At 42.7% G+C, this 21,012-nt stretch overlaps 1 protein-coding gene and 1 long non-coding RNA gene across 2 annotated transcripts in view; one reads left to right on the top strand and one right to left on the bottom strand.

The window, feature by feature from the left end:
• Positions 1 to 21,012, bottom strand: part of Erich1 (glutamate-rich 1) — a gene marked incomplete at its 5' end in the record, with an annotated part of 52,793,804 nt that overhangs the window by 44,879,633 nt on the left and 7,893,159 nt on the right.
• The window catches only part of LOC134482370 (uncharacterized), an 84,904-nt gene that overhangs the window by 44,916 nt on the left and 18,976 nt on the right, over positions 1 to 21,012 (top strand). Inside the window, exon 4 of one of the 2 annotated variants that reach the window (XR_015639799.1) lies at positions 6,851 to 6,909. This is a non-coding gene — a long non-coding RNA (uncharacterized LOC134482370). Of the gene's footprint in view, positions 1 to 6,850; positions 6,910 to 11,752; positions 13,645 to 21,012 lie in introns of those variants that run through there. The other variant, XR_015639804.1, reaches the window with a different exon arrangement.

The following is a 21,012-nucleotide window of genomic DNA, read 5'->3' as shown; positions in this document are numbered from 1 at the left end:
TGAGGTGTGTTTCCTGTAGGCAGCAGAATACAGGGTCCTCATTGCATATCCAGTTTGTTAATCTGTCTTTTTATTAGGGAGTTGAGAGCATTGATGTTGAGAGATATTAAGGAATAATGATTGTTACTTCCTATTATATTCATATTTGGATGTGAGGTTATGTTTGTGTGCCTTTCTTCTCTTTGTTATGTTGCCAAGACGATTACTTTTTTGCTTTTGCTAGGGTGTAGCTTGCCTCCTTATGTTGGGCTTTACCATTTATTATCCTTTGTAGTGCTGGATTTGTAGAAAGATATTGTGTACATTTGGTTTTGTCATGGAACATCTTGGTTTCTCCATCTATGTTAATTGAGAGTTTTGCTGGATACAGTAACCTGGGTTGGCATTTGTGTTCTCTTAGGGTCTGTCTGACATCTGTCCAGGATCTTCTGGCTTTCATAGTCTCTGGTGAGAAGTCTGGTGTAATTCTGATAGGTCTGCCTTTATATGTTACTTGACCTTTTTCCCTTACTGCTTTTAATATTCTTTCTTTGTTTTGTGCATTTGGTTTTGACTATTATGTGACGGGAGGAGTTTCTTTTCTGGTCCAATCTATTTGGAGTTCTGTAGGCTTCTTGTATGTTTATGGGCATCTCTTTCTTCAGGTTAGGGAAGTTTTCTTCTATGATTTTGTTGAAGATATTTACTGGTCCTTTGAGCTGGGAGTCTTCACTCTCTTCTATACCTATTATCCTTAGGTTTGATCTTCTCATTGAGTCCTGGATTTCCTGTACGTTTTGGACCAGTAGCTTTTCCCGTTTTAGATTATCTTTGACCATTGTGTTGATGATTCCTGCTCCTGAGATTCTCTCTTCTATCTCTTGTATTCTGTTGGTGATGCTTGCATCTACGGATCCTTGTCTCTTCCTTTGGTTTTCTATATCCAGTGTTGTTTCCTTTTGTGCTTTCTTTATGCTTCTATTTCCATTTTTAATTCCTTCACCTGTTTGATTGTGTTTTCCTGGAATTCTTTCAGGGATTTTTGTGATTCCTCTCTATAGGCTTCTACTTGTTTAATTATGTTTTCCTGTGTTTCTCTAAGGGAGTTCTTTATGTCTTTCTTGAAGTCTTCCAGCATCATGATCAAATGTGATTTTAAATCTGGATCTTGCTTTTCTGGTGTGTTTGGATATTCAGTGTTTGCTTTGGTGGGAGAATTGGGCTCCGATGATGCCATATAGTCTTGGTTTCTGTTGCTTGGGTTCCTGTGCTTGCCTCTTGCCATCAGGTTGTCTCCGGTGTTACCTTGTTTTGCTATTTCTGACAGTGGCTAGACCATCCTAAAGACCTGTGTGTCAGGAGTGCTTTAGACCTGTTTTCCTGTTTTCTTTCAGCCAGTTGAGGGAGCAGAGTGTTCTGCTTTCAGGCGTGTAGTCTTTCCTGTCTACTGGTTTTCAGCTGTTCCTGTGGGCCTGTGTCCTGAGTCCACTAGGCAGGTCGCTTGGAGCAGAACAGTTGGTCTTACCTATGGTCCCAAGGTGAAGTTGCTAGTGGGGGGCTGCTTATGTGCTCTCCGTGGGGGCGGCAACCAGGAGGGCCTGTGCCGCCTTTTCCCGGGGCCCCGTGCACCAGGGTTCCAGATGGCGTTAGGTGTTTTCCTCTGGAGTCAGAAATGTGGGCAGAGTGTAGTCTCTTCTGGCTTCCCAGGCGTGTCTGCCCCTCTGAAGTTTTAGCTCTCCCTCCCACAGAATTTGGGTGCAGAGAACTGTTGACCGGGTCCCTTCAGGTCCGAGAGGTGTCTGGACTGCAGGGGACCTGCCGCTCGAGTGCCTCCCCTCCTCTTCTTACACCTCCTCCTTCATCCCCTCTTCCTCCATCTCCTCTTCCCTTCCTCTTCCTCCTCCTCCTCTTCCTCCACCTATGAGAAGTCCAGTCCTCATGAACATCACAGGGGATGTTCTACTAGCAGAAAAATGTTTTCAGTAATTTATACTTCTTGTGCCTTCAAACTTTCCATCTCTAGTGCATGCCTCTGTGCACAGTCGTGCATGTTTGAATGTCATCCACTAAAACTGTTAGAGAACCAAGCTGCATTCCACTCTCCGTTCTGCTCTTCTCTCCAATGCCAGTGCTCACTGTCTTCTTCCTCCTCCAGCCTACTTCTTAACGGTGTTACCCACACTTGTGGCTTCTCCTTAACCTTCATTAGTACACTCCAACTCAGCTTCTGTCTTTGATGGTGATGACTCTTTTTTGTAATGGTAAAATAAATAACTTTCAGGACACTAACCCAGACAATTTAGCTTCTTTATCTCGTGATCTTTACCTGGGGAAGAAATATCCAACTTCCCAACCAGCATACGCACCTGGATATGCCCAAAGTATCTCAGATAGAACTTCCCATCTCCCACCCAACCACCCTAACAAGGCTTTGGTAATAGGGCTTTTCCTTGGTTAGTGCATTCCATTATAATCCATTCATTTATACAAGGAAATGTAAAACTCATAACTTACCCATGACAATCCTATCGTCATTGTTGGCTACAATGTAATTTATGGTCAAGTCCTGTTAATTTCATCTCTAGAGCCACTAACCTAGACCAAGCCATGATTATTGACCTCCTGAGCTTATACTGTACCTCCCAGGCTTCTTCCTACATCCATCTTCTCTACCCCCTCTCCACAATATAGAAGATATGATCTTTTAAACACATGTCTCTTGTCACCTTAATGCAAGCAAGCATCCTTCATTTACCACTCCCTCTGTTTTGTGTATTTTGTAGACTAGGCTGGTTTGGAATGCAGAGGTCTGTCTACCTCTGCCTCCCAAGAAATGGTATTAAAGGCAAAGGCCACCAGGTTCAGCTACACCCCATTGCTTTACATAACCTCTTACCACTTTCCCTCTATCTGTCCCAACTTCTCAGCTCCTGTGTACTATGGTTCTTTCATACTCAGCTCTTACGAACACCTCCTGTTTCCTGAATAGCCTCCTCTGTTCCTCATTAGCTTCCTTTACCAAGGCCTCATTCTTGTGAGAAATCTCCAAGAACAGGCCTTTTATAAATCAGAAGTCCTACTTCAGTTTTCCTTTCTTCTTGTGGAAAACATAGGGGGTTAAAAGACTGGGTATATCATCCATAATTCTTAAGCAGGTTATAGCAAGACCTGAGATTCTCTTCCTCATAAGAGAAAATTTAATATCTCCAGACCGTCTTGCCTAAAGCCCTTTTTTTCTTTTTGCTTAGAGATTGCACTTGTTTGCCTTTTTATATAGGTTTGTTTTCCAGCCTCCTGAATGAGGTAGCAGGGTATTGGTAATCACCAAAGGTTGGTGGTTTGGGCCCTTAGGGATGACAATAAAAACCAGAACACTGTCCCATTGATTGCTGTGTACAACAGCTCTCCAGCAATTCAGAAGGGCCAGGGGTTTGCAGTGACATCCGGAATCGTAATGATGTGGAAAGAAAATTTCACCTGCAGACAAAAAACCAGACACAGTGAGGGAAACCTTATTTTTTATTTGTTATGGTATGAAGGGAAAGTAGTAGTATTTGCTTCATTTCTCTTCTTGCCTTGATACTCTTACCACGTTATATGTTTTGAATACCAAAATAAGAAGAAGGAGAAGAAGAAGAAGAAGAAGAAGAAGAAGAAGAAGAAGAAGAAGAAGAAGAAGAAGAAGAAGAAGAAGAAGAAGATGGCGGCGGCGGTGGCTGATGAGATGGCTCAGAGGATAAAGGGGCTTTCGGCTAAGTCTGAAGGCCTGAGTTTGATTCCAGGGCCCCACATGGTGGGAGGAGAGAAGCAGCTCCTACATTCCTGTGAGTTGTCCGCTGCCCTCCACACACATGCTGTGGTGTTCGTGTCTGTCAGGGGACTATCTTAATCTCTCTATTGTGATCTCGCTGTAGTGCTTGGCAGCTTCGCACGATAGTTCCTATATTTATTTAGAAAATCACAAACTTGTCTAATGAATTTCTAGCTGTCTGCCAGAGTGCCAATTTTAAGAGGGCTGGAGGCATAGCTACCAGGTCTCTTTTGTACTCATGGGAGGACGGTGTTGGCTCACCATGGGTGCTTGATAGACACCAGTTGAAGGAGAAGATGTGTGAATGACTGAATGAATGAACAGAAAAGTGTTTGCTCATTATCAGTGCAGTGAGTCTTAGAAACACAGATCCGGAACTTCAAGGACCTATTCTAATTCTCCAGAAACACTGAATTAAACTTAATTTTTTAAACCAATATTTGAAGAAAGCTAGGAAAACATCTAGAAGGAGAAGAGGGTGCTTACTAAAATAGAGATAATTTCATTGACACTGTGGCAACGAAATGGAAATGATTTAAAACATGCCTTTCATCTTTAATTCCCTTTCTGTGTGTCAGAGGTACTTACAGTGAGAGTGTGGGACTATGTATATATGTATGGTATGTGTACACATGAGCTCATAGTGCATACACACAGAGTGGGCATTTTTCACAGAGTACTTTTCAGAAACCATTTGTACTCTGGATGGCCTGGTTTCGGCTTTGGTCACCGTTTGCAAACCTGCCCTTTTCTGCCTCCCCACCCCGCCCCATTTTTCTGACACTCACCCCTCCCCAGCAGCCCTCCTGTACGATGACTCACTTTGCCCAGGTGCTGTTGCCGATGCACAGCAGGGCCCGCTGATTGCCACATGGCCTGGTTTTGTGTCTTCAATGTTCCTTCTGTGGATCTTGCTCTGTTTCTGCTCTCTGCGTGACAAATGCCGACTCAGCTGGCCACCGCTGAAAAAATGGGCTGCTTTAAGCATGACAGCGGGACTTCTGAGCACAAGCATTTCCAGGCTGGTGCCTAAAATCTCGCCCTTCCATCTGCAGACTGAGAATTAAAGCTGACCTTGAATTCCTAAGTGGCAGTTTGGGAGTAAACAAAAGGAGTTGGTATTTTTGCAGTGTATTAACTCAGTAATACCTCTCAGTGCATTCTAGCAGACAATTAATTTCATGAGTTTTCACATCATCCAGTCCAGCCTTGTAACTACCCTGTTTAGCCTGCACCTTCATTGTGGAAGACTTACCTCTGCTAGTCTTAAATTGTGCTTCAACAGCTGCTTCTGCGCATAATGCCTGACTTCTTTCCTCAAGGGGGAGCAAACTACAAACACACACACACACACACACACACACACACACACACACACACACACACACACACACAGTTTTCCATTTGACACAGCTATTTTTCTTATTTTGCAGTAAGAACTTAGGCATCTAATTTAAGAGGTCCCCCCACCCCTCCTGTTTACTGTTTTCACTAGTCCAGGGTCCTGATTCATTTTCTCCCTCACGTCCTTGTCTTCTGACTGGCTTTTGGTATAATCTCCACCCACTGTGGCTTCTACTTGGTACCACCCTGTAACCAAGATGACCCAGAGAGATGCCAGGCCAAACTGGTTTTCATTTTCCTCTGAGAAGTTTCTGGAGAAGAGAGACCTGCTTTGGTTGGGAACTATTCGAAATGGATACATTTCAGGTGTGAATAAATTTGGGTTGTTACTGTGAAATGAAGAAGAACGAGCAGTCATGATTTAAGATTAATTAACTTGCTTCATTATTCTAGGGATTGGGTTGCATTTGAAAATGATTTATTTTATCTATGCATTTATGTTAATGAGTGGATTGTCTGCATGTGTATATGTGTACCACGTATGTGCCTCACGTCCTTGGAAGCCAGAAGAGGGTGTCAGATCTCTTAAACTGGAGTTACAGACGGTTGTGGGTTTTCTGTGAGAGCAGCAAGTGTCCTTTATCACGGATGCATCTCTCTGGTCCACTGCACATGTGTACTTCATTTTGAGATTGAGTTATATGTAGCCAAGTCTGACCTCAAACTCACTGTGTAGTTACAGAGAATATTGAATTCTTGACTCTCCTGCTTCTAACTCCTTCTAGATGCTAGGATTGCTAGCACACTCAGCCACAACCACCACCACCATGCACACACACACACACACACACACACACACACACGCACAGGCATGCATATATGTATATATATAATTTTATATATGGTATGTGCATATATAATACTATGTGACATCTTTATCCCTAAATGACATTGTAGAGTCTACTATCTGTGACAGGCATTTTGTGATTTTTAGTTTTGAACAAGTAAATCCAACGCTGTAGATTAGAGTCTAAGTGTGCTAGCCACTTTCCATCACTATGAAAAAGCTCCAGGAAGGACAACCTATGGGGGCAGGATTATTCTGGTTTATAGTTTCAGAGCTTTTGGTCAGTGGTCAGCTGGCAGGGGGACCAGGAAGGCAAAATGACAGAGCGAAAGAGTCTAGGGACAAGATAAGTCTTTCAAAAACATGTCTTCAGTAACTTGGTACCTCCAGCCATGTACCACTTCCTAATACTCCATTCAGCTATAGAGTCATCACTGGGTAAGCCCTCCTATGCAGTTAGAGCCCTCTTGAACCTGTCACCTCCCTAGAGCCATCAGCTCTTAGCCTTTGAGAGCCTTTTCTCAGCCTTAATCTGTATTCAAATCACAGGGCTTCGTGTTTAAGCATTTACATGACAATTTATCTTGAAAGAAGCTTTTACCCAATATTTAGGTAGGTTAGAACCAGGGGCTGCCCCCAACACATTTTTATCCAGTCAGCGCCTGCAGTCACTTCATAAGCCACTGCAAAATGCAACACATTTCCACTGGTCACTAGTCACCTATTCTCCCTGTGCACATGTGCTATAATAACCCTTTTTTAAAAAGTTCCTGCTGTCATGGCCTGTTCTGTCTCTCTCTGTCTCTTACTCTCTTGTCTCTCACACGGTGCCGACTTTTGTCCCCTCCCTCCCCCAATTAATCTCTCAGGTGAGATCTGCTCTGTGATGTGATCTCTGCGTGGCATTCCTCGGCTCTGATCTGCCAAGGTAGGTACTCCTCTGCAGCACACCTAGACACATCAGATGCTCAAAATGGCTTATGATTAGCAAACGGGATCCTTGGGAGGACCTATTTTGGGTGACTGTGTGCTCTGCTGACTGCAGGCCCCATTAGCATCACCTGGTTCCTAACAATAACACTGTACTTGTAAGAAGTGAACACCTGTGGGGCAAGTGGACCATGCCACCAACAGGAGACCTGGAAAGGTTGAAGCAGGTTCCAAAACTTCCAGACATTCTCATAATTGAGAATGGCAAGTGTTAGAACCAGTTCCTGGCCAGGATCTTGGAACACGTAACCTCAACACCCCTTTGAGAGGGCCATGACAACCAGTCACATAGCATAAAAACCTAGAGTTCTCCATGCTAATGAGGTATCTAGAGAGGCCCCAAGTGTTTATACAATGAGCTTGCCTTCCTGGGCATCCCTTCCTGTAAAAGATACTTTATACCTGGTTCACCTTGAGTAAAACATAGGCATTCACATTCACCATAACACCAAAGTAGTTTGAACAAGCAAGGCCCATCTGCTTCATCAAGGATTGCTTTGCTGGGGAGGCTGATGCTGTAAAGAGCAGTCCTAAACCCGGAGAAGGTCTCTCTTCCCTCCCTCCATACTTTCGGCACTCACTCGGAACCAAACCGGATCCTGCCTCATCCAGGGCTCCACCATCCCCTTCCTGTGTGGCACGCAGGGGAAGAGTGGGCAGCATCTGGGTAAACAGGAGATTTAGAACCACAGCAACCATTCCTGCTGTTTCTCATGCTGGCAACACAGTCTGGGACCCCTATCTCGGATCGTGTTCTGCCTTCCCGGAGTGACTGAGTGATGCTGGTGAGGCTCCAGCATCCCCTCGGGTGAGGCAGGCACTCAGAAGATGAACGTTCCAAAGGGTGTCACCAACTTGCTAATGTCCTTGTTCTGGGTAACCTGTCACTCTCTTCTCTACTCCTGTTCTGATTGGTGTGTGGGAAGTGAAGGCTCCCTTCCTGATTTTACTACTCAGCTACTTTGCTGCTGTTGTGAGACCAGGTTTTCCTAGGTACCCTTACTCATTATGTAGATCAGGCTGGCCTGGAACTCATGGAGAACTGCTTGCCTCTGCCTCCTGAGGTAGAACCATCATGATGAGCTTCCTACTCCCATTTTACTAATCCATTCCAGCATCACGAGGCTGTCTCAGAGCTGAGCTTCTTTGCCACCTTCTTGTAGCAAGGGCAAAACATAATCGATTAGCAGTCATTTTACTGCTTTGTAATACATAGATTGTCCTCAGTGCTATTGTGAAATATTCCATGTGTTATCATCCTGCTTTACAGGTACCACCCTTGTCTTGCTCAATAGCTTAGCCAACATCCTGGCTTTATCAATTGTTTGTTTAGGTAGGGATGGGTATGTAATTATTTTTTTTACTGTGGAAATTTTAATTTATCACGTGAAATTAAGTCTCTATTAAAATACCAACATATAGTTTTTTTTATAAAAATTTTACTGTGAACTATAGAGATGCTTATAGTCTCACAGAATTACAGGCTATTATTAGTCTCATCTTCCAATTCAGGGACAGGCCAGCTTTGAAATCAGGATGGAGGCTCTTCAGTTGTTCCTGGTCTTGTACATATGCTTAACACTCAACTCTAACCTTCAAATATCTTTTAGGTTGTGTAGCCATAGGCGTTTGAGGGGCATTTCACTTGATTTTAATGAGGTTAGAGTTATAGAAAAGCTGTAAAGTCTGTGCTCATTAATCAATTCAGAAGCTGAATATTTTCCTTCTCTCTGGAGAATTAATTAACTATTCGGTTATTTTTAAAATGTTGAAGGGCAAATTGTGATCAAGAAATGCTTTTGCTACAGAAGACACTCTAAAACTTCGCTCTAGAAGAGTGCTTCACGTAGGAGGGGGTGTAAGAAACAGTCTCTCACCTCAGGTTTCTGAGTTTCTCCAGATGTCTACTGTGCTCATTTCTTTGCCTCGTGATTACATCAGTGTTAGAAAAAGATGGTCTGGTGGAGAAAATCTAGAACTTTAGGCAGCAGGAGGACATTGTCATGGTGTGGAGCCCTTACTTAAGAGACTTCAACATGGCTCATTTCTGTGACCCCTGCTTATGACTTCCTTCCCCAGGGTCATTGGTTATAGTTGAAAGTATGTTCAGGCTAAAGATTCGTGGGAAGAAATAGAGTCCTGGTAGCCTATTAGACTTAGTTTCATGGGATTTTCTACAGGAGAGTTCTATGCAGAAACTCTTTTTGCATGGATGCTTAAAGCTGGATATCAGCAAGGTAGAATACAAGTCTTCAACAATGTCACTCACATGATGTAACCAGCTGTCCACCAATGGAAGGACTTCTTAATGAGCAAATTCCATCAGGTGTGTAATTAAAAGTATGTGAGGGTAGCGAAAACAAACCAAACCAAACAACAACAAAAACAAAAACCAAACAAACAAAATAACCAACCAACCAAAAAAAGGCACATTGAAGATGCTAAGAAGTGAAGCTTTATAAATCTAAACCCAGGCATCAGAGCATGGATCAAGATGCTCTGGTCTGTGTGTGTATGTGTGTGTGTGTTTGTGTAAGTACTGAAGTTTGTTGCTGACCCCAATCTGACACCAACACCAGACCTGTCCCAATAAAACCCAGCCCTGGATGGTGGGGAGAGATCATTGCATAGAGTGCTCACCATATAACACGAGGAACTGAGTTCAAATCCCCAGAGCACATGAAAGGCTGGTTGTTTCTGACTGTAATTCTAGTGCTCCCAAGACCAGACAGGCGACTGAGATAGGAGAACTCTCAGAAGCTCATGGTCCAGCTAGCCTTATGTACCCCATGGGAAACAACAAAGAGACCCTGTCTCAAACTAGATAGAAAAGTGTGAAATGGTTCTCTGACTTCCACTTGCATGCCATGACATGTGTGTGCCCACATCTAATGCAAATGTATGAGTGTATGCATACACATACCATATGTATACAAATAAATATATATCCTGCATTGGGAAGACCTCTTTAGTCCCAGATACTAGGGCAGTACCCATGACTGAAACTCTTAAGTCACAGTCTCAGGGTTCTAGGCCTGCCTGTTGGACTCAGTCACTAGGTCTATACTAATGGTATTCAGAGCAGGCCTATGTTTACCTCATCACAGTTTAGTCTGTATAAACTCAATTTCTGTCTCCTCTAGGTAGACTTGAATGCTCCCAGGTACCAGGGTCACCTCTGCACAAGTCTAGTCCCTATAAGCCTAGTCTTCAGGCAGTACTATTAATAGACCCAGTCTCTAGGCTAACTTCGGTGGACGCAGGCTCCAGGCCTTTCAAGTGACAAGACAACCCTTGGACCCCAAGCTCTAAGCCCTTTCTGGGTTCCAGACTACCTCAAAGTCATGGAGGTTCACAAATCCTAGGTTTCAAGCTTACTCGAGTACCTGGTCAGTACCTTGAACTTCAAAATCAGGGCCTTCTCTGTGCTAGGCCCATTTCTTTAGCTCCACCACCCAGGCCAGCACTGGAAGCCCCTGTGTTTTAGAAGACTAAGAAAAAAGAAATATCACAATTAATAAATATCACATATAAGTGGAAACATGAACTACCCAATGAAGAATTATAAGACCCACAAACCTTTTCTTAAAAAAAATAGAGAACTTATTCAGTAAAACCAGAAATAGACAACCAGACTGAGAGATTTAAAATATTTATTTTCCATATAAAATATTAATATATTTATAGAAATTCTGGATCTGGAAAATACAATTGATGAAGTGGGAGATAAAATAAAGAGCACAAACAGAATTAATCAAGCAGAAGGGAGTTTCTTAACTCTAAAACCAATGATTTGAAAGTAACAGAGGGGAAAAGGACGAAGAGGGAGGAGAGCTTGTGTGATTTGGGGGATGGCGATAGAGGAGCAAGTGCTTGGGTTTTAGGAGGAGAAGAGTAAACATGATACACACAATAAAAAGCAGTAAAACCATGAGATTAAAGTATAAAACCTTGGGCCACTGAGATGTGCTTGACAGTCGGAAATTGATCTCCAGAATTCTCAACAGAAGAAGAGGACTGACTGCCCCAGATTGACGTCTGACTTCCACATGCATATCTTGCCTCCTGTGTGCCTGCTTCCATACACATGTAACACACACACACACACACACACACACACACACACACACACGCTTAATAAAATGAAAATTAAAAAAATAGATAGGATGATGGTGAGTGTGCAAGTGGAGTAGAAGTGTGGCTTTTCTGGGATTAACTTTAAGTTACGTCAGACATAGTGGTACACCTTATGTCCAACACTCTGGATGTAGAGGTAAGAGAATTGGGAGGCCAGTGAGACATGATGTCAAACAAACCAAACCAAACAAATTACCAGACTGAAGTATCCCGGTATGACTATAGAAATATGTTATGTAAGTATTATGGTAACAAATACCATACCTAGCAGCTTTCATTTTATTTGATATCACAGACCTGTGGTTTTTTCCTCTGGTGATTCATTGGAAAATGTGTATGTATATGTTCATAAATTAGGTTTGAATTTTGTAAATTTAATGGTAACAGGGTAAACATATTTCCATTGATGTATTAACTACATGCTTATTCATTTCTTATGCCAGAGAACTGTATTTGATTGCATTTCTTTACCTGAACACGTTGACTCTTATTTAAAAAATATGCTATGTTACCAATAATGACCTGCACTGAGGTTTTTATTTTATGTCAGACTGAGGTTTTTGTGTTTCCCACCATCCCTTATTCCCCTTGACCCTTACTACTGCCGTGTACAGATGGCTTTTGGTTTGTTTCTTTCTTTTTAGACAAGGTCTCAGACAACATAAATTTGCTTCAAACTGACTTTGTAGCCAAAGGCGGCTTTGAACGTTGGATCTTCCATTCTGAGCATGAACTACCATATCCTGTTGCCTAGGACTTTGTAAATCCTATTTACAATGGGAAATTGTGGGACCTCTTTCGGAGCAGTTTCCTGAGGGGAATATGGTAGGAGCCTCATTGGCTCTCTGAACCTTGTGTGAGGCAGAAGTAGAATGCAGCAAGCTTTCAACTGGGCCTTGAGTGAGAGACGAGGAGTTCCGAAGGGAAAACACTGGGAAGCGGCTACGGCTACCTCAGAAGTGTGGGCAGTGGCCTGAAGTAGGGATCATCATGGATGACTGCTTTCCTGAGGAATCAAGGGTTTCCTGGAGGCCACATACACAAATTCCACCTGACATTCCGTCTGACCAATGGCTCCTTTGTAGTAAACTAAGAAAGGCAATTTTCAAAAAATCAAACATTCTCAGATGTTTGATTATCTTCATGAGATCCTGTACGGGCTGGTTTTGTGTGTCAACTTGACACAAGCTGGAGTTATCACAGAAAAGGAGCCTCAATTGTGGAAATGCCTTCATGAGACCCAGCTGTAAGGCATTTTCTCAACCAGTGATCAAGGGTGGAGGACCCAGCCCATTGTGGGTGGTGCTGTCCCTGGGCTGGTGGTCTTGGGTTCTATAAGACAGCAAGCTGAGCAAACCAGGGGAAGCAAGCCAGTAAGAAACATCCCTCCATGGCCTCTGCATCAGCTCCTGTTTCCTGACCTGCTTGAGTTCCAGGCCTGACTTCCTTTGGTGATGAACAGCAATGTGGAAGTGTAAGCTGGATAAACCCTTCCTCCCCAACTTGCTTCTTGGACATGATGTTTGTGTAGGAAGACAAACCCTGGCTAAGACAGATCCCTTCATGCAGAATCAGCTAGTTATATTGACAGAAATATTGAAGATTTATTGTGTCAGTCAGACGCAACATAACATCTAGTAAGGTGCAGGTCTATATGTTTAACACTGGCCTTGGATTCTCTGGAATCAAGGAATAGAACTAATTATACCTAATGGCCAATTAAAATGTTTCGGTTCTATTCTTATCCTAGTTGCTATTGGTGAGGACCCTAAGCACTCAAGGGATGAATACATCTGCTCAAAGAAAAACAAAAACAATGAGTTGGAAAATGAGGCTATCATCTGTCCACTTTGGTCTTTTCATGTTGTTGTAATAGAAGATGCTGTTGTTTTCTGTGTCATTCATCTTGAGTAGAAATATGACAGTGGAATGTTGGGATTCTGCTCAAGGTTAGAGTGGTTGCACAATGTTCATGAGATCCTGGCTTCAGTCCCTGAAATTGAACAAAACAAAGGATAAGCCAACAAACTGCTATCATGTCATCCTGGAATGGTTTGCAGTACCTTCTCCTTCTATTGTACCCAGAGAGGATACTGAATACAACATGCTGTGTTTGAATGTAAAATTCTCCCCTGGTTTCACGTGTTTGAATAACTGGTCCTTAGCTCATGGCACTGGGAATTTGTGAAACCTTTAAGAAGCCTTGCTACTGGAAGTGAGTCAATAGGGTCAGGCCTCACCATTTGACTTCCTGCCCCTATATCCTGTTTCTCTCTGCTCCCTGACTGTAAATGTAAGGTGGTCTGCTGTCCCACATTCATGCTGCCATGGGCTCTCCAGCATGACGGACTATATACCTTCTTAAAGGGTAAGCCAAAACAAAGCTTTTCCACCTTAAGTCACCCCTTTCAGTTATTCATTCATAGCAACAAGGAAAATAAGTAAATAAGGCCACTGTAATTCCACATAGATAGGGTTTCCAAGGATTCAGACCTATGATGATAGAGGTGATCTCACTAAAAATAAAGTCTATTGGAAGAAAATCTTAGCTGTGGCCTAGTGACCCAATGGAGATAAAATGACCAAGGATTTCCTTTGTCCCTGCCGCCTTCTGTGCCATGGCATTTGTACACAACTGCTCCCTGACATCTCACTGACCCACCTTAGAATGTAATGGCTTTGGTTAGAAAGGCATGTGAATGTTTGTTAATATCCTTTCTCATTCTTCTATCTCTTCAACACTGTAGAGGCCAAGTTGATAGTATTGCAATTTTGTCCATTGTCTGCTGGATATTGAGATGTGATGGCCACGCTTCTTAGAGTGTGGAACAGAGTTGGTGCAAGAACTGATATCTTCATTTCAGGAGAAGATTCATGTGTACTTTGAGTGTGGGAAATATCTGCATTTTGTTAGGAGGGAGTGATTTCAACAAGTCTACTTAAAGGAAGAAGGTAGGCCAGGAAAGGAATTGAAGTAGCCAGTTCTTAACCTGGAGGAACTCACCCATGGTGTGAACCTCTATTGAGGCTGAGCCCTGCCTTCTGTTAAAGAAGATGAGACTGTGGTGGTTTGAATAAAAATAGGCCCAGAGGCTCATAGGGACTGTCACTGTTGGGAGATGGCTTTGTTGGAATTGCTGTGGTTTTGTTGGAGAACGTGTGTCACTAATAGATGGTCTTTGAGGTCTCAAATGCTCAGGCCAGGCTAGTGGCTCACAGTCTCTTTCTGCTGCCTGCTCATGCTGATGTAGCTCAGAGGCCTCTCCAGCACCATGTCTGCCCACACACTACCAGGCTTCCTCCCATGATGATAATGAACTAAACCTCTGAACTGTAAACCATCCTCAATTAAGTGTTTTCCTTTAAAAGACAGGAGTGTCTTCACAGCAATAGAAACCTTAACTAAGACAAAGATCAAATACACCCTCACTCCCCACCATAAGAGCCACTGCACACAATGTAACCAAGGCTTGGCTGAGCAGGTACTCTCAGTGGGGACTCAGAATTTTACGGAAGTACAAAGATGCAGAGACGCTGTAGAGACTTGCAGCTTCCACTGTACTGTAGCAAAGGGTCTAGTTTATGACCCAATGACAGTGATGGCAGCCATTCATTCAGGTCTCATCTTGCCCAAGTCTTGATGTAAGTCACCTTCTTTAACTCCTCCACACCATCTCACTTGAGTCCAGTGCTATTTCTCTGAATTCCTTAACAGCTATCCAACACGGCAATCTTTTGTGTTTACATTTTCCATTGTGATGGTTTTCAACCTTGAGCACGGAGAGCTGATCGTTTGAATCATCACTCCACCTTCCACTGAAAACTGGGGTCCCGGAATGGTATGTTAATGGGCTAATAGTCTTGTGTGAGCTCAGATCTGTTTGATGCTGAGCCTATAGTCTCAGCTCCTAGTACCCTAAGTAGTTAGTCAAACGTACAGAAGATCACAACAGATTTCTAGAGAATGATGTAACTGCTTAAGGACATAAAGAACACACATGTCACCAACTGGGAGGCTGCTGCTTAGAGAAACCCAGTTGGGCTGATGGGTTAGGCAGATGTCTGTGCTATTTTGTCTCAACACAGAGCTATTGTTGTGGCTGCTGGAGGGGCTATGGTTCTTTCTGTCAAGACTCTAGACAGGGTGTGTTTTCTATCCCTTCTCTGCTTGCCTGTCTCTTTCTTGTGGTTCTCACTTATTTATTTTCTTTCAAACAGACTTCCCACCTACATTCATCATTCTCAGAGAGGAATCTTTGAACACACACACACACATACACACACACACGTGTGTGTGTGTGTGCATATATATAAACACACATATACCACATATATGTATACACACAGACACACAGACACACAAATATGTATATGCCATATACCATATGTGTGTACACAAGCACACACACACATATGTGTGTGCATATATATAAACATACATATGCCACATATATGTATACACACAGACACACAAATATATATATATTTAAATATATATGCCATATACCACACATGTATACACACACACACACACACACACACACTAGCTCCTATTCTTGCAAAAAGGCATTTCTAATCCACAGGATGAAAAAAATGCTTATTGAGGACATGGTGAAATGCGACCTTTCAAAGCCCCTGAGAAGATGTCTCATAATTACCCTGGGGGAGATGTCTCACCAACTGGCTGTTCTTCTCATCACAGATATTTAGTTCACATTTCTCTGTCCTTAATTTCACCCCAATTTATTTCCTCCATTCAATTCAGTAATGACTCTGGCTGCTGTTTACTCTGTGGACATTTCCCAATGACAAGCACATCTCTCTCGGCTGTTATTCAGCAGAGCTGGCCGGTTTAGATTCTTTTTATCATTTCTATTCAGTGTCAGCCCCATGGCCCCCAAATCAGATTTGTGCTGCCATCACTGCTCCCTTTGGCTGTAGCCAAAATGGAAATATAATTAGCATATAGATTTTCCCTGTTTCTGACAAAGAGTTTTACATTTTCTTAAAGGATCTGAACTTTTTCGAGAGAGCTGAGATAGAATCTAACAAACTTCATCATTCCCTGGACCATTAATCCTTTTTTAAAGTCCTCTTTAGACTAGTTTTGCTTCTCACAATGGGAAGTTAATTGCTAGGCTTTGATCAGATGGTCGGGTGGAGTTTGTGTTCTATGCAGTCCCTTCCCCCAGGCTGTTCGTGTCCAATGATAAAGTAGAACCCTAATTTTCAGTTATCTTGTTGTACTTAACTTCGGGCAATGTTACTTATCTTGAAATTGATTGCCGGATGCTTTTAACGTATCTTGGGTGGGTTACTGTTATTTTAATAACCATCCCTCTTTCTGAAGCAGATATCACTTGTGGCAGAATGGTTTCTGTGACCCTGAAAATGCTCTCTTCCATCGGATCTAAAGTTAACTTCCTCAGCTGTCTTGTTAGCCAGCAGTGCCCTTTACTTTAGCACAGCCACACAGGAGTGTTTATCAAGCATTGCACCATTTAACCGCCTATAAATATTAGCTCAGACTATTTACCTATTGGATTGGTTAGAATTGGCACTTGGAATAATAGTCTTCTTTTTTCAGTGACTGGTACAAGTAGTAGGTCTCTTGCCAGGTTGAAAAATATATCTGTGAGCTCTTAAATATGCCCCCCCACACTAATTCATTCATTTATTGACTTTACATCCCAATTGTAGCTTCCCACCTGGCTCTCTCATTCCTGTCCCTGCCTCACACAGCCTATTCTCCCCATGCTCCTCCCCTTTTCTTCTGAGGAGGGGGAGGTCTCTCTGGGTATCACTCCACCCTGGCATATCAAATTGCTACAGGACTTGGCACATCCTCTCCCACTAAGGCCAGACAAGACAGCCCAGTTAAAGGAGCAGTATCCACAGGCAGGCAACAGATTCAGGGACAGCCCCTGCTCCAGTTGTCGGGGGACTGGCATGAAGACCAAGCTGCACGTCTGCTATATATCTGCAAGGATGAGTTGGGGGAGTAGGTCCAGCCCATGTTTGTTCTTTGGTTGGTGGTTCAGTTTCTGGAAGCCAGGTTAGTTGACTTTGTTGGTCTTCTTATAGAGTCCCTAGTCCCTTTGGGTCCCTCAGTCCTTCATCAACTCTTCAACAGGACTCCCCAAGCTCTGTCTAATGTTTGGCTGTGGGTCTCTGCATCTGTTTCCATAGGCTAGTGGGTGGAGCCTCTCTGAGAACTGCTATGCAAGCATTACAGAGTATCATTAATAGTGTACAGGGAATCGGTTCTTGCCCATTGGATGGGTCTCAAGTTGGGCCAATCATTAGTTAGCCATTCCCTCAGTCTGTGCTCCATATTTGTTCCTGCAAATTTTGTAGTCAGGGCACAATTTGGGTTGAAGGTTTTGTGGGTGGTTTGCTGTCTTTATCCCTCCATTGTGAGTCCTGCCTGGTTAAAGGAGGTGGCCACTTCAGGCTCCAAATCGCCCACTACTAGGAGTCTCAACTAGAGTCATCCCTACAGACTTGCTGCCTGCCCTCTCTTCCCCCCAGATCTCTGGCATATCCCAGAGATGCCTTCCCTGCCCACTGCCAACTTCCTTTCTCTCTCCCCTGCTCTCCCTACACCTGATAACCCTGTCCCGTTCCTTTCCTCATCCCCTCTCCCACCTAGTTCCCTTCCTCCATCCATCTCCAATGTCTATTTTATTTCATCTTCTGAGTAAGATTTAAGTATCGCCTGTTAGTCCTTCTTGTTTTTTGGCTTCTTTAGGTCTGTGGATTGTATTGAGATTATCCTGTACCTTATTGCTAATATCCATACATACCAAGCATGTCCTTTTGTGACTGGGTTACCTCACTCAGAATGATCTTTTCTAGTTCCATTCTTTTGCCTGGAAATGTCATGTTGTCCTTATTTTTAATAGCTCACAAGTGTTCCACTGTGTAAATGGACTACATTTTCTTTATCCATTCTTCAGTTGAGGGACATCTAGGTTGACTTCAGACTGGCTCTTACATATAAATCTATTATGAACATAGTGTAGTAAGTGTCCTTATGGTATGGTGGAGAATCCTTTGAGTAAATGTCCAGGAGTGCTGGGTCTTGAGGTAGTAGAACTATTCCAAATTTTCTTAGAAACCATCAAATTGATTTCTAGAGTGGTTGTGTTACCATCCCTGACTTCAGACTGTACAACATAACAATGGTAACAAAAACTGGCACGGTATCAGTATAGAAATAGACAGGTCGATCAATGGAATAGAATTGAATATAAATCCACATATCTACAGACACTTGACTTTTGATAAAGAAGCCAAAACCATACAATGGAAAAAAGAAAGCATCTTCAACAAATGGAGCTGTTTACTATGGGGACTAACTGGATGTTAGCATATGAAAGAATGCAAGTAGATCCCTATCTATTATCCCGAACAAAACTCAAGTCCAAGTAGATCAACGACCTCAACATAAAACCAAATACTTTAAATCTAATAGAGGAGAAAGTGAGGAATTTCCTTGAACCCATTGGTACAGAAGACAAATTCCTGAACAGAACACCCACAGCTGAAGCACTAAGATCAACTATTAACAAATGGGACCTCATGAAACTGAAAAGTTTCTGTAAGGCAAAGGACACTGCCAGTGGGACAAAATATAGTAGCCCACTGAATGGGAAAAGATATTCACCAATTCTACCACCTGACAGAAGACTAATACCCAAAATATATGAATAACTCAAGGGTTAGACACCAACAACCCAAATAACCCAATTAAAAAACTGGGTACAGGGCGAAAAAGAAAATATTCAACAGAGAAATCTCTAATGGCCAAGAAGAACTTAAAGAAATGTCCTATGTCCTTAGTCATCAGAGAAATGCAAAGCAAAATAACTCTGAGATTCTACCTTATACCCATCAGAATGGCTAAGATCAAAAACTCAAGTTAACAGCATATATTGGTGAGGATGTGGAGCAAGGGGAACACTCCTCCATTGCTGGAGGGAGCGAAATCTTCTTAATATGTCTCTTTTAAGAGAAATTTGAAGCCAGTGGGTGAGAAAATAGAAGCTTTCTGAGTGTTGCTAGAGAAATTGCCTCAAGTTAGTTAACTGGATATTAGTGGCCTGAGAGCTGCAAGATTGAAGGGTTCCAGAGAGAAACTGAAGTATGACACCAAGTAGGTAGGTCAGAGTCCCTATAGAGTTGCCAGAAAGCCATGATGAAGACTCAGCCTCAGTTGCAGCGAAATCTTCAGGCCTGAAGGGGTCATGGTGAGAAGTTGAGGGTTTGTTCCTTCTGGCACAGTCAGAGTCCTGAAAGAGAAGTCAGGGGGCCATTAGAAGTCTCAACTACTGACTGATTGCAGCTGAGACTCCAATGTATTAGGGGAAGAAGGCCCAGGGGATGACCACTAAGGATAGCAGTAGATATGGAGTAGATCACCCTGAGCCTAGAAGACATCTGTGTGTGCTGTGGCATTGGACACCTAGAAAGTTGGGGCTTCCCAAGTCCTCTGGAGCACAGAAGATCATGAATACGTCCCAGACACCAGACCGTGAACGATTTACATTATTAGATTTAGATTTCGCTCTTAGTTGATTGTAATTGCACCCTAGCTCTTCCCTTTTAAAAAGAAGAAAATATGTGATTTGGGTTTTTATAGCAGTCGACATTTGAGAGACTTTGGATATTTTAAAGAGATACTAAATTATTAAAGTGTTGAATTTTTTAAGACTGTGGGACTTTTAAAAGCAGGACTGTGCTTTATATTATGTTATGATAGTAACATGATGTTTTGGAGATAAGCAAGGTATCTTACTTGGTAGTGATGTCTCAAGATCACAAGCTGTCACTAACTAGAGCTACCTGGGAAGTGGAAATTACCTCCACCAGACTTATCCATGGGTCATTTTTCTTGGTTGCTGACTGATTTGGGAGGACCAAGTTTACTTTAGGCAGTACCTTATTCCAGCTGAGTAAGCTAAGGTAAGTAAGCCATAAACAATGTTCCTCCACTGTATGGTTTGACTGCTACTTCCCGTCTTGATCCCTCCCCTGCTTTCTCTTGATGATGGACTAAGAACTACAAGATGAAATAACCCTTTCCTACCAAACTTGGTTTTCTTAAGTGTTTTATCACAGTAACAGAGAACAAACTATGGCAGAAAATAACTGTTCTTATGAAGTGATTCTTACTGGGTTTATGGGATAAGTTAAGCTAATAGGAATGGATAAGCTCCCTTGAGAACAGGTTTATATTAAAGAATTAGTGTAATTTCTCCTTTCCTCTTACTTCATGTAGCCTTTCTGTCTCCGTCTTTTTTTATATGATGCTATTAGCATGCTGTGACAAAGTAGAAGGCCCTTACAAATTTTATGTAACCATTCCCTCTGAAATTGAAACCTCCCATCTTGGAGGAAAGCTCTTTAAACCCAGGAAGTAAACAACTCAAAAGCTTCAGGAAATCCCTGAAAGTGACCAGATTAATCAGCACCCCCCCCCCAGCATATATAAACTGTAAAGTCTGCTAATAGGTATTTAGAGACAAGCTGAACTATCTTGAAGAAGCAAAGACCTTCCAAGATGCCAGGAAGACGCTCAGATCAAATTGACTTACCTGGGAGGAACTCACTCTGACTTGCTGATCTGCTTACAGTTGCGCAATGAACACTAGGTTTCTAGATTCTGTGAGCTGTCACCCATGCTGGGACAGGCATGGGTGATACAGATGTCATTTTTACTCCTATAGTACTCCCTTACTGTAGGATATCATAAAGGTGAGGGCAGGTACAGGATAGAATGAGGCCTGTCATTGGACAAGAAGGAAGGATGGATGGGAGAAAAGTTTGAGAGAAGAGGAAGAGACTGGAATGGAGGGAGACTGGAGAAGCCTCCAAGAGAGAACATGGAGGCTGACGTTAA

This window comes from Rattus norvegicus, chromosome 16, assembly GCF_021556685.1.
Source record: "Rattus norvegicus strain SHRSP/BbbUtx chromosome 16, alternate assembly SHRSP_T2T, whole genome shotgun sequence".
Taxonomy (NCBI): Eukaryota; Metazoa; Chordata; class Mammalia; order Rodentia; family Muridae; genus Rattus; species Rattus norvegicus.
Note: the sequence above shows the minus strand (reverse complement) of the source record. Positions and strands in the feature narration are given on the sequence as shown.